The 14,410-nt window shown below is 41.8% G+C and overlaps 1 protein-coding gene across 5 annotated transcripts in view; it reads right to left on the bottom strand.

The window, feature by feature from the left end:
* tspan9a (tetraspanin 9a) overlaps positions 1-14,410 on the bottom strand; it is a 290,269-nt gene that overhangs the window by 133,222 nt on the left and 142,637 nt on the right. For all 5 annotated transcript variants that reach the window (XM_066684884.1, XM_066684887.1, XM_066684886.1 and 2 more), the window contains one exon: positions 10,818-10,893. The gene's annotated coding sequence lies outside the window, so the exon portion shown is untranslated. The remainder of the gene's footprint in view (positions 1-10,817; positions 10,894-14,410) is intronic.

Raw genomic sequence — 14,410 nt, 5'->3', positions numbered from 1 at the left:
AAAGTGACCAAAACATCAGCCAGAAAGGATGAGAACAGAGAAATGGTCTGTGCTCACCACCTGCAGAACCACTCCTTTATAGGGGTTGTCTTGCTAATTGCCTCTCTTTTTTACCTGTTGTAAGTTCCATTTGCACAACAGCAGATGAAACTGATTCACAATGGTGTTGCTTTGATTGATTGTGGTTGATTTCACAGGAGTGTTATTGACTTGGAGTTATATTGTGCTATTTAAGTGTTCCCTTTATTTCTTGAGCAGTGTATATGTATCTGATTGGGACTCAGTATTGGAAGACCCTCAATATTAAAAGAGTCAGATCGGGATTGCGGCAAAACAAACTTGATTGGGAAATCACTAGAGCTAACTCTGAGAAACAGTGACATTGCACATTTTAGATTGGACAAACAATAACATTTGAATTATCTGGTAGCCAGTTCCTCCCAATGTCAAATCTAGGGCTAGCCCCAAATATTCTGATATTTATTGGGTAGGTACTCGGTTTATAATTTTGAGATTCAGATATTCCTTTTTTTTGGATAAATGTAGCGATAAAGGCAACCCTCCACTTCACATGTATTCAGCCTTATCAACATAAAAGTCTTGAATGAAGCTTAAAACGCTACAGCAACCTACTTACAACAAAATATGGCGAAGCTACAGTTCATTCTGTCAGCTTTACACCTCAGATTAGAACACCTCCAAGAAGCTCCTGTTTATTTGTGTACACTCCGTGCTCTTAGCGGCACCATGTACGCACAAGTTAGCGAACAACACAGCGATCGGAGCCAAAGTGCAGCTTTAATTTTACAGCGGGCGCTGAGAGCTGATTTTCTAAACAATAGGGCTGGCCCTAAATATTCAAGTATTTATATATTTGTTCATATGGGTATGTATTCGGTTTTGAGATATGGATATTTTTGGATAAATGTGATTATCAATAATGGCGGCACGGTTGTGCAGCAGGTAGTGTCGCAGTCACACAGCTCCAGGGACCTGGAGGTTATGGGTTCAAGCCCTCCTCCGGGTGACTGTCTGTGAGGAGTTGGTGTGTTCTCCCTGTATCCGCGTGGGTTTCCTCCAGGTGCTCCGGTTTCCTCCCACAGTCCAAAAACACACGTTGGTAGGTTGATTGGCGACTCAAAAGTGTCCGTAGGTGTGAGTGTGTGAGTGAATGTGTGTGTTACCCTGTGAAGGATTGGCGCCCCCTCCAGGGTGTGTTCCCGCCTTGCGCCCAATGATTCCAGGTAGGCTCTGGACCCACCGCGACCCTGAATTGGATAAGCGGTTACAGATAATGAATGAATGAATGAATGATTATCGATAAAGGCAACACTCCACCACATTCAGGCTCCAGCGGTAAAAACAGTGCTCTCCCCATTCCACCTATATTCAGGCTCATCAACATAAAAGTCTTTGTGCAAATGAGGCCCAAAAACTCAGTCATATAAAACTGCCTAACATGCTAAAACAACACACAACAAAACAAGGCAACGCTTTGTGCCTGAAACTAGAGCACCTCCACATAAACTGGTTAAATTGTGTATACTATGCGAAGCAGTGCTCTGAGCCACGGCGCACCCTGGAGAGAGAGATATTAAAGCGGATATTAAATTATCCCGGCCAAAGCTCCAAAGCCCAAAAAATTGTATTCAGGACAGCACTAGTCAAATCTGAGACAAGTTAGTGTCATGGAAGTCGGTATCTGATGCTTGATTATGAACACTAATGTCATGACATCTATCTGCATCAGCTCCTCTCCTCAAAACAAGGCATCTAGCTCTGTGCTGGATCAGCATGACACCCTCACTATGGGTTTGTTGCTGAGCTAAGCTGGTGCCATGACACTCACTGTCACAAACAGGTGCTGAAACCCGCAAGTGTAATTGAGAGTGTTCTCCTTCAATGCCTTTCTCTGAAAGTTGAGTGAACCTTGTCTTCTGTTCTGTTTTGACATCTCCTCACACATTATACGCTACTGCAGACATCTGTTTTCTGTCCTCCCCTTTGCTGAATGTCCCGCAGTTGTCCATCAAGCTTCGAGTCTCCCATGCTCAAATGTTCCATGGACATCAGGCCTGGCACTTGATGACGTGATTGTTGAGTATTGTGAAAGTGCATTTGAGCCACATTTGCTGCTGCTACACCTGGATCTAAACGTTGCAGTGTAATTACAAATTACACGGTGTGAAGCAGCCAATTGCCTCTTACATTTGATGTAGGAGTTTGTTTGATTTCTGGTACTTAAATAGACAACTGAACCAAAGCGTGGCGACAGTAGGCCTGTCACAATAATTATATTATTGACTTATCGCACAATATATGGACATTTCCTCAGTAACTTTTGCTGACCACAATAATGCATATTTTAGTTACTTGCATGTTTGTTTGCATAAGAATGAACATCACAAAGGTTTTCTCTGGTATCTCTATTAAGAGGCCGATACATCAATTTGTTTATATTACAATAAAAAAAGGTTTAATTAATTCATGTTGTATTTACAAACAAATATCAGAATATTCTTAATAAATATGTTTTTGTTAAAAAATATTTTTTCTTAATTTTTTTTGCATTATTATTCAATTAAAATGGCCCTATTTTACAATAATATCATTTTTCACATTTATATCTGGAACATTATAAAGACAACTAAAAAAATCATAAGCCTAGGTAACAGTTCTTTTGTGATTACTGCATGTCACACTACAAGATACTGCATAATTAATAATCTCTGTATTATTCCAGGCTGCTCTCTCTTGCTTGTTGTTGTGCTGTAGCACTGGTCACATGTGGGATTCGACACTGAGGATTTTGACAGAGCTTTATCACTTGCTGTCTTTGGTTGAAAAGGTTCCAAAGAGCATGAAATGGTTTTTGTCACACTTTTCTTGTCATGGCACAGCAGTACAATGAAATTGTGCCTCTCCATTTCACTCATAAATGGCGATGAACACACATACACAAACACACACACCCTAGTGCCCCAGGGGCAGTGAGCAAAAACACCCAGTGCATGGGGCAACCATCCCAGTACCCAAGGAGCACTGGGGGTTAGGAGCTTTGCTCCAGGGCACCTCAGCTGTGCACCACCAGGCATAGGACATAAACACACACAGGACAGGTCGCAAGTCCACAGTAGGGCAACACACACCTACCCAGTCATTAACACACTGACAGCATGCCCCATTACACACTCAAAACCTACTGACTAACTGTAGATTAGGGTTATTACAGTGTCACTGATTCACAGTTAATCACAGTACGTATCTGGATGGTAAACCCACTGAAATGTTTTTTTTAAATATACTGATTAAAGTGCACTTTCAACTATTTTTTTACCATTTCAGCTTCTTCACAGCAGTGATTACCTTCCCTTTTGTGTCCCTGTCTCACCAAATTGTAGGCTGGGGTTTGCAATCCCCTCTCTCTGGACTCCTTATGGCGTCCCGTGTGTCTCAGTGAGGGAGACTACACTGAACTAGTCCTTTGTCTCTGTAATCTGTAACTGCTGTAAACACTGTACTTTGTTAAATCTGCTGCCACTGAAAGCCTGTTTGTAACTTCATCACAGATGACAGCTATCAAAAGCACAGGAGAACATAAGAAGAGCAATGCTGATCGTAACTAAAGAAAACAACCATCTATTTTGTCCTGGTGCTAAAACTTTTCCAGAGTAAATCTACACATTAATGCACTGGTCAGTTTCCACTTCTCTCCTCAGACCCGCTGTAATGTTATAACGACAGGAAACAAGATTTTATGGAAAAATGAAATATTCTAAAATTGTTACCTATACTGGATTATGTACTTTTTCCACACGCAGGCCTCCAAAATGATCACACAACTCCAGGGTTTGTATGTGTGTGTATGTGTGTTAGAGAGAGAGAGAGAGAGAATGTCAGTTAATGTTTCCTTTAGGCTTTTATTGGTTAAGCAAAAGGACTTCAGCCCAATTTATACTCCTGCATAAACCCGATGATTTAGCCTGACGCGTACCTCTCCAGAAATATAACCGCACGTCGCGTCGATGCAGACCACAGCGACTGTGACTGGTCAGTAGTTGGACGGAGATTGTTTATGCAGAACCGAAGAAATACAGGAACATGAACCCTTCTCCTCCACACAGAGACGCAGACAGCAGCAAGTTCATAGTGAGGTTTTTCCTCAGACATGGTGTGGGCTTCAGGGAGGAATAAAAATGGTGAACAAAGGAAAAATATGGAGGTGTCTGGGAAAAAATAACAACGAGAAGTGGGACCACGCGGGGCAAAAGGTGCCGACTTTGTATTGAATATTTGTATGGCACCTCATTTAAACTCCCTAAATAGTGCATTTGAAAGATTTAAAAAAGCAATTCTACTACACAATGTAGAGGATAGAGATGGGCGGTATCCACATTATTCATACCATCATACCGTCTCAAAATATTATATCGGTAAAGATATTACCGTGGGGAGGGGGTGCTCTGTCAGGCTGCGCTGAGCCTTATATCTGTGAGCACAGAGTGAATTTAGCTAATCACAGCCCAACAGTGCACACGGACACACGTGTTGATGATAAAAACCTGTTTCTGGGAGAGAAAATTTCAGCAACTGGTGCTGGAGGAACAGAAAAGTTCGAAAATAAGCGAAATAAGACAGTGTAACTGTTTAGAATCACAGGGCACTTGTGGTTTAACACACCACAGCAGATTTTTCAACGAACTGAGGCTCAAAATACACATATTTGGAAGATAAAACCACATACCTGTGAGCACAAAGTCAAGTGAAGGATTTTCTGAGAATTATGTCTGTTTACAGCTTTCTTCCTCCCTCTTCCTCTCTCGCTAAACTTACAGCTGCAGTGGGCTACTGGGCTTATAATTTTCTCCACTCGTTTTCAAACCGTTACATCAACAGTCATCGAGCTCCCACAGCGCCCCCTCCCTGTGGCTCTCTTAAATGCACATGATCATTTTAGCCGACACAGAAATTTGACACAACACACACGTCAAAAATACTGCCCTCGTTTTGAGATACCATCCACATTTTTAAATACCTCGGTATACGGTATTATTATACCACCCAACCCTAGTACAGGAAGATGTCTGAGATTGAGCCCTAGTTTGTGATGTGGTGGTGTAATTGCAGAGCGACGCAGACACCAACACCGAAGTATAAACACTCGTAATGGCGTAGGGCTCTTTTGTAGCCAGAAGTATAAATCTGTCTTTAAGATGCAGATTTACTATTAAGATTTCCCTTTAATATTCATATTATGTATTTAAAATATAAATGATACCATAATGGGTGGCACGGTGGCGCAGCAGGTAGTGTCACACAGCTCCAGGGACCTGTCTGTGAGGAGTTGGTGTGTTCTCCCCGTGTCTGCGTGGGTTTCCTCTGGGTGCTCCGGTTTCCTCCCACAGTCCAAAAACACACTTTGGTAGGTGGATTGGTGGCTCAAACGTGTCCGTAGGTGTGAGTGTGTGTGTGTGTGTGTGTTGCCCTGTGAAGGACTGGTGCCCCCTCCAGGGTGTATTCCTGCCTTGCGCCCAATGATTCCAAGTAGGCTCTGGACCGCCTGCGACCCTGAACTGGAAAAGCGGTTACACAACCTAAACCTGCCATTACATGTGTTCATTTAGTCCACACACTGAGTTTCAGAAAATATGCCTAATAATAATGGCTCATTATCTTTGTTCTCTTCTCTTCTCTTCAGTTCATAAACGGTTGAACACTGAACCTTTGTAAATTACCAGAGAACACAGATAAGAAATCAAACAAAAAAGACTTATGTGTTTAAAAAGCACTCCATATAAATGTAACAGAATTTAAAGAAAGAAAACCTCGAATAGTCAATGTCTTTAAAAAAAATGAGATCCCTGTTTATCCACTGTAGATTCCAACAGCACTAAGATACACGTGAACAGAACACATTCACACATCCACTAATATCCTAAAGAGAATAAAGACGTGCTGTGAGACCTTAAGAGCAGTCTACACACTTTATAAGCAACATACATATACCACCTGAATCACAAACACACACACACAAACACACTCGTTCATTTATTCAGACAGCACATACAACAGCCTTATGCAACATGTAACACGTCTTGCCACCACATGTAAACAGACTAAAATGGAGTCAACACAAAAGCCACTTGAGGAAAAGGGAAAGCATTTGCAGAGTTTGTTCAAGTGACAAATCACAGATGGAGCTAAAAGCATATAGCACCCAGAGTGTTTAGGCAGGGTCTATGCGTCTTTGATTCCAGCACTGTTTGTCTTAGTTGATCCATGGGAATGTGCAGAGACAGAGAAATGGTGAGTTAAAAGAGAGGGAGGGAGAAAGAGACATGAGGAGAGAGGAATAGGCAGCGGGAAGGTAGAGCAATAAGAGGAAGAGAGAGCGAGAGAGGGAGACATCGTGAGGAGCTGTAACAGTTCACGCGAGGTAAAGAGCCAATGGACCGGAGTGATTTAAAATGGACTTTTGGAGCTAAGAGGCCCTGACTTCACTCAGTCACTCGTGGCAGACTGAAAATGACAGCTTGCAGTGATTGGATATCTACTTCACTCCATCAGACCTTTTCACCCCACATCAACCGCTCTCTCCTTAGCATGCCTTTACTCACCTCCACAGTCCCCCCACAAACCCCCACCCCATCCTCCCACCTCCCAGAGAGCATGTTCCCTTCCATCAGCCGCTGCCCCCTCTGCCCCATCCTCTTCCATATTCAATCAACCATAGCTTCACTCTACAGTCACATTAGAACATAACAGTTCAATGATAATAATAATACCAAAAGAATACCATGAGAAAGAATATAAGACAGGCATGCCATCCTGCTGATGTTTGCTGATAAAAGAGTGACCAAGAGTCTGACCTGTGTACTGTGTAGTAACTGCTATTGCAACCACCTTCTCAGTTTCTAGAACCTGGGATGTTTAAGCTTAGCCATAATGTATTTTCTTGCTGTCCTTTTACTGCTGTAACACTGTGCACTATGGTCCTAGGGGAATGTTATCTTGTTTCACACACACACACACACAAACACAAGAGAGAGAGAGAGAGAGAGAGAGAGAGAGAGAGAGAGAGAGAGAGAGAGAGAGAGAGAGAGAGAGCAATCCAAAGATTGAAGTCAGAACACCTTTAAAGAACCATAAAGAGCAAAATTATACTAATTCTATTTGAATTTATGGGTCATTTTCTTGTTAAGAAGAATATGGACCGTTATTTAAAGAAAAAAAATAATGAGGAAAAAAAGCAATCTAGCCTAGGAGAAGATGTAGCAGAATTCTAATCTTTCTGCCCACTGCAGTACATGCGCCCATTAAAACTATGAACTCCCACACTGCTGAATTCTCTTCAACTCTCATACAGGCCTTTCAACACCATAAACATTATGGGACATGAGGAAAATGCCATTAAACTTCATAAATGAGGAAAAAGAAGTGCAAGAAGCAGTAGCAGAGTCAGTGCAGGAAAGTGGGGGGGTGGAGCTCGCTGTGCTTTCAGAAACCTCCATCTCATATCAGCACACACAGCCTCCCAGAAGATCATGCAGCGGGCCTGAGGCGCATCATTTATTTAGTATCTCTGCTTTCCTCCGAAGAGCCAAGGCCCACTTGACAAACACCATGCAATTAACATGCAGATAGGCTGCAGTGGATTCTTCCTCAAGATACTTAGCTCAGGGATTTATGTAATAAAAAAAAACAGTAGGCATTTCTAACAGGAGAGAGGAAGAAAGAGAGAGAGAGAGAGAGAGAGAGAGAGAGATAGAGAGAGAGAGAGAGAGGAAGAAAGAGAGAGAGAGAGAGAGAGAGAGAGAGAGAGAGAGAGAGAGAGACATAGAGAGAGAGTGAGAGAGAAAGAGAGAGAGACATAGAGAGAGAGTGAGAGAGACAGAGAGAGAGAAAGATAGAGAGAAAGAGAGAGAGAGAGAGAGAGAGAGAGAGAGAGAAAATAGTCTCAAGAGGCACAATCACCTCAAACAGCACTTCAAAAGAACAGCCAGAGAATACCTGGGCCCTGCAGAGAAATTAAACCCCTCCTCACAGCTCGCCTTTAATGAACAGCATGCCATTATACTCAAGAGCTCTTACTGACCTTATTACGACTAAGAAATAATGGAACATCTGCCTCAACCACAAAACAAACATCTGCACATATGGATGACACAATTATATCAGTGTGTGAGCATTAGGGTTTAAAAATGCATTGATCTAACGGCATCTATTTAACTACATCGGTTTTTAATTGTTCGCTGTCAAACTTTCTCAGTATTGTACTTGGTGACAGTGCTGCCCTCAACATTTTAGACTGGGGTTGAATTCCAAGCTTGGTCAGGACTACCATGCTACATCTTAAAGAATCCTTGGGGGGGGGGCTCTTGAGTAGGGCAGCTGTCTAAGCGTTTGCACTATCATAGGAAAATCACTGGTTTGATCCCTGGAGATGCCTCAGCTGTCCGAAGCCTGCAGTCCTAGAGAGCACAATTGGCTTCGCTCATTAAGTGGATAGAATGCCTCTCCTTCCCCACCACACAGGCCCAGTGCTAGCAAACATGGGAGTGCGTTGGCTGACATGACAGTTCTGGGTAGTTCAACGTTCTCCTCCGGTGTCTTGAACTATTCAGTGGTGTTACATTAGAACCAGTTAGAAAAGTAACCCTAACCCTAGCACATGCTGGCCTTCACTCTCCTAGGTTGGAGGAACCGTGTGTGAGTGGGGAGTCCTAGATAACAGAGTGGAATTGGTGTCGATTAATGATTGAAAAGGGAACAATAAATAAATAAAATAGGTTTAAATAAAGAATGTCATTTGATAAGACTCCAATCACGTTCTCTGTAAAACGTAAGTCACTGTAGAATGCCATAAACCTAATGTTTTGAAACAGAGGAATCAACTGCATTATACAAAAAAGGTGTTTGGTTGCAACAGTGCATCACTGCCCTAGTTATTACACTCTGGAATGAACATGATCTTCTTTTAACATTTATTATTATTTTATTATTTATTATTATTTATTTTGACCACAGATGCCAACTGTCCACATATATGAACATTTCACATTTGAAGTAGTGACGATTCAAAATACGGTGGAACCTCTGCCTACGTACTTGATCCGTTCCGTGACCCGGTTCGTAAGTGGAAAAGTTCGTTTCTCGAGTCAATTTTCCCCACTTTAAATAATGGAATAGCAATTAATGCGTTCCAGCCCCCACCCCGAAAGTCACCCTTTTTGCACTGATATATGTTTACAACACTCTCAAATTAGTAAAAAAAATACATGTAGCGTTACTAAAAATAAAAAAGAAATAGAGTGGAAACAGTAATAAAAAAGAAATAATAAAGTTTTAAGTGGTTACATATCGCAACTCTGAAGACGTGACGACTGGCTGGAGGAGTAACACAGGCACTGGCGGGAGGTGGGGAGTGGGTGGAATAACGGAGAGTAGGCAGGTGAATGTGGGGAGACAAAGCGTAGATACGGCTTAACTTAGCACGAATTTCAATGTGTGGGCGCGCTGGGAGACTCGCCTATTGGGGTCAGTGGCCATTTCCAGCCGCCGGCTCGGCGGAGGCTCGGGTTCGTTTCTAGAGTCATGGTTCGTTGGTGGAGGCAAAATTTTTTTTCAAATGCCCGGTTTGTATCTTGGAAAGTTCGTTAGTATAGGTGTTCGTTAGTAGAGGTTCCACTGTACGTTTTTTTAGAGCTTCACATAGGGCCCACCCCACTGTCTTCCTACCTGCAGCCATAACATTTCTGTTGAATCCAACACCTCAACACTAAGGTTGCTGTGGCCGTTTATGATCCAATCAGCAACCGGTTATCCTTAACAACTACGGTTACTCATTGAGCCCAGCTCATGAGTCCCCAAACTAGCCACTGCTTCACTAGCTCTTCTCAGGTGTCATCAGGCAGACACCTCCTCTTATTGGTGTTTCGCTGAATTAAGTCCACAATACCTCCACTCAAAAGTGAAGTCTGGCGTCCCAGACCCACCCCACTCCAAGCCAGCTTTACAGTCATACCTTACCCTTTATATACCTTCATAATAGTGGAGGAAAAATGTGATATTCATAAATAAATATTTTTATGCTGTCAGTGATAAAACTGCTCAATATTCTGGTGTGCTGTTTTAATGTATTAGTTGATAATTATGAAGTTAATAAATTAAAACTCTCCTTTGAACTGTCATGGTACATTTTCCCAAAGTTAACTTATCTTCTTGGGTCAAGTAGGTCAGGGTGTTGTAATTAAAAATGGATTTCATAGAAATAAATATGATCATTATCATAATTATTGTGAGATCAGAGACATTTGTGACTAGCAAACAGAGACTGGTTGGCAGTTGGACAGAGACTGAGCAGATGTTGCTTACTGACTGAGAGATGGAGAAATGGAGAGAGTGACAGAGCAGTGCCTAGGGAGAAGGAGCGATGAGAGAGTGATAAAAGATCACACTGCCTTGCAGCAGTGACAAAAAAAAAAACTGAAACGCAGCAAATGCAGGCAGATATATCCAGCTCCAGCACACCTCATCAATTCACCTGACTTCACCCCTGAGCTCAACAGGACAGGAGGGAGGGAGAGGGAGAGCCAGGAGGAGGCAGATACAGGTTGAGAGAGAGAGAGTGAGGGAGTGAGAGAGGGAGAACCTAACCACACTCTGGCACAGGCAGTCTATGCAGAACTAAATCCTCACTAATCTACCCATTAATGACGATAAAATTGTATTCCCTCCTCCCCTACAACCCCCTTACACACTCGCGCGCACACACACACACACACACACACACACACACACACAGAATTCTGATTTACCTTCTGTTCACACTAATGGACCTGCAGCCAAAGAGACAGCTCCTTTCCTGATTCCTTCTTCTTCACTCAGCCTCTTCTGCAAAGACAGGAAAGAAAAAAATCAATGTTTACCTTAAAGTAATGAATTTTAATTGTTTCCTTTCTCTTTGACGTTCAGGAAGAACTGAGCACATCCCTCCATTTCACTTTAATTTTGATTGTGTGTGTGTATATATTTTGTGCATATCTGTATGCATGTGTCATTGTGTGTGTATGAGTGTGCATTGTGTTTGCATGTGTGTGTGTGTTTTGTGGTTGTGGTGTGGTGTTGGTGTTGACACATGTATATGTGGTATGTGTGTCTTTGTGCATATTTGTATGCATGTATCATTGTGTGTGTACACGCTATGTGTTTCAGTGTGTGTCAACACATGTTTATGTTGTATGTGTGTGGCTGTGTGTGTGTCTGTCTGTGTGTATGTCAAAGCTTCCATGTCACAGTCACAGCGTTTGCTGTTCTCATTCTCTGCAAACGTCAGTAATGCTATCAGCTCGGCCACTCTGCATGAGGGCAGTGCATGTGGGATGGTTGCAAATGAAAAAGCAGCGTGGAAATGCATTGAACACACACAGTTATATAAAAGAGGTATATTTCTCATTACTGAGGTAAGAGTTTGATTCTAAGTGACACACAACCAATCTCCCCCACACTGAGGACCACCTGAGACTAACACAGAAACTACAGCGTGCCACCTTCTGTAAGATATCAACAGAGAAAATCAAAGCTAATACCATCATCAAGCATTAGACTGACTAAAATGCTACCATCACTCCACGAGACAGAGGGAGGTGCAGATGGACTGGGGATGGTTTTGAGCCAGAAACAAAGGACAGAAAGAACCAGACACAGACAGAACCAAAGACAGACAAAAAGACCAAAATGAGTGTCTTCAATGGTCATTGATTATGCTATGATATTGAATAGGCTCATAAAAAAGGCTTTAAAATATGATTCAGATATAAAGCAAAAATACAAAGCATAGCTAAGGCTTGTTCTTTGCCAAATAGTGAGCCCACATTCATCAGTACAATTAATCTTCAGATCATAGGGGCTCTCTGGTAGTGCAGTTGTTTTAGCTTTGGCCCTATCTTTAGGAAATCTCTTGTTGGACCTGCAGTGGTGCCGTAGCCACGTTAAGGACAGTAAGCATCACCCCGTGGGTGGAAGGGATGGCTCCTCATTGCCCTCACCACACAAACACAGCACTAACCTGTGCTGGCATCTGCTGGCTGGTGTGTTGGATCTGGATAGTTAGCATTCTCCTCCAAGTGCACTGAGCTTTTCCTGTGTTGTAATATTAATAATTATAAATAACCAATAAAGCTAAGAGATATCAAACTGACTGATGAAGACGACAAAGACGACATGAACATGCAATAAATTTCAAATCCGACAAGCGCTCACCTCAACCTTGATTGTATTCACTCGCTTTACTTTGAGTCAGCCAATAAAATCTGCTTCAAACTCCAATGACAAAAAAGGGAAGTGGCCATCAAAGCAAAAGGGAGAGAATTCAACAAATGAGAAAATGACCATGAATAAAATAAAATGGATGAAAACCAGATGAGGACATCTCTGAGGTAACCAGTGCAGACAACAAAATGAGAAACAGCAGGATGGCGATAATGGGAAAGTGCAAAATTAGAATTAAATACCTGTTACTACCCATGTCGATCCAGTAGAAACATATTAACGCTTGTACCATGGGACAAAAGACGTAATTTGTTCATTATTTTTGCACATATGGTGTCTCCTATTTTCTCTCCAGCCTTGTGGTGTTGTTTCGGCTGAGCATATTCACTTATTTAAAAGAAGAAAAAAGAAATTATATTTTACTTGAAGTGGTCAAGCTGCTTACAGGGAAATGCACTCTACTTTCAACTTCTAGAAAAGCACCAAGTGAATGATATAAGAGTCCACCTTACTGTTTGCATTTTTATTTCCTGATACAAGTGTACAGGAACCTAGCACAGTACCCTAGTATAGACTAGAAATCACAAAATGGTGACAGGAGGAACAGGAAGATAGGTTTACCTCAACATTGAGTGGTTAATATTCTTCGGTAATATCATTACGTTAAGGTAAATACATTTTATTTTTCATTTGTTCCTGTGTTCTCCCCATCCTCTACAGGGGTTAGACAATGAAACTGAAACACCTGTCATTTTAGTGTGGGAGGTTTCATGGCTAAATTGGACCAGCCTTGTGGCCAATCTTCATTAATTGCACATTGCACCAGTAAGACCATGTCCATCCAATGGTTCAAACATTGTGTCCTGAAGGCGGTGCCGTGTATCAGGACGACAATGCACCAATACACACAGCAAGACTGGTGAAAGATTGGTTTGATGAACATGAAAGTGAAGTTGAACATCTCCCATGGCCTGCACAGTCACCAGATCTAAATATTACTGAGCCACTTTGGGGTGTTTTGGAGGAGCGAGTCAGGAAACGTTTTCCTCCACCAGCATCACGTAGAGACCTGGCCACTATCCTGCAAGAAAAATGGCTTAAAATCCCTCTGACCACTGTGCAGGACTTGTATATGTCATTCCCAAGACGAATTGACGCTGTATTGGCCGCAAAAGGAGGCCCTACACCATACTAATAAATTATTGTGGTCTAAAACCAGGTGTTTCAGTTTCATTGTCCAACCCCTGTACATCCTTTAGAGTCCTGAACTTCATTTGCTTGAAGAAAGCAAACACAAAGCCAAAAAAAAAAACACATAAAACATTGTGTATCTGAGTCAAAGACACTCTGTTTAAGAGTGTCCACTGAACAATTCTATTTCAGTCCTATTCTATGATTCTCTCTTCTTTTCACTGTTATGCTTTATGCACTTCTAGTGGCCACTGATCTTGATGCAATAAGAATACTCTCATTTACTGTGTGTTTACTCTGCAAGCGATAAAATCACTCGACAATTTTCCCACCTCTTTGGTCTCTTCTTTCAGGGTCATGTCTACTGCAGAGGAGGCAAGGTGGTCTGAATGTTTTGCACGCTTGTGCAAACTATATAATTAAATAAACAGATGTTAATATGGAAAAAAGCTCAGCCACAGTAGTTTTAAAATAGACATCAAATGAAAAATAAAATAATATTACATTTCTTGAACAATTTCTTGCCCACTGAGCACAAGTGGCATTTTATTCCCTCATGACAGGTGACATGCCTCTGTCTCAGTAAACCACATGATTTATTTTTTGTGTGTTAAAAATCCTTTTCACACTGAGGCTTTTCAAAGCTCTTTCTTCACAAGGCTAACTTTTTTTTTTCTGTTATCACCATGGTCATTATCATTATAATATCAGAAGCTTTCTTTTACCACAGCTACGTTTTTCCAGTTTTTAACACAGTCTCCATTTAGTGAAATAAACATTAGGAAAGAGCTTTCTCTACCTTCTCTTATAAAAGAAGCAGAACAGACCTTCACAGTATCTAAGCTCCATGCTAGAGGATTTGAGGACCTCCTTTCTGACTGTCACTCACTCCCCTGCATTTTAGCTCATTTGCATAACCTTGTGCAGGACAAAACTTGTTTAGGCACAC

Source organism: Hoplias malabaricus, chromosome 11 (assembly GCF_029633855.1).
Source record: "Hoplias malabaricus isolate fHopMal1 chromosome 11, fHopMal1.hap1, whole genome shotgun sequence".
Taxonomy (NCBI): domain Eukaryota; kingdom Metazoa; phylum Chordata; class Actinopteri; order Characiformes; family Erythrinidae; genus Hoplias; species Hoplias malabaricus.
This window is presented reverse-complemented; position numbering and strand designations above follow the sequence as displayed.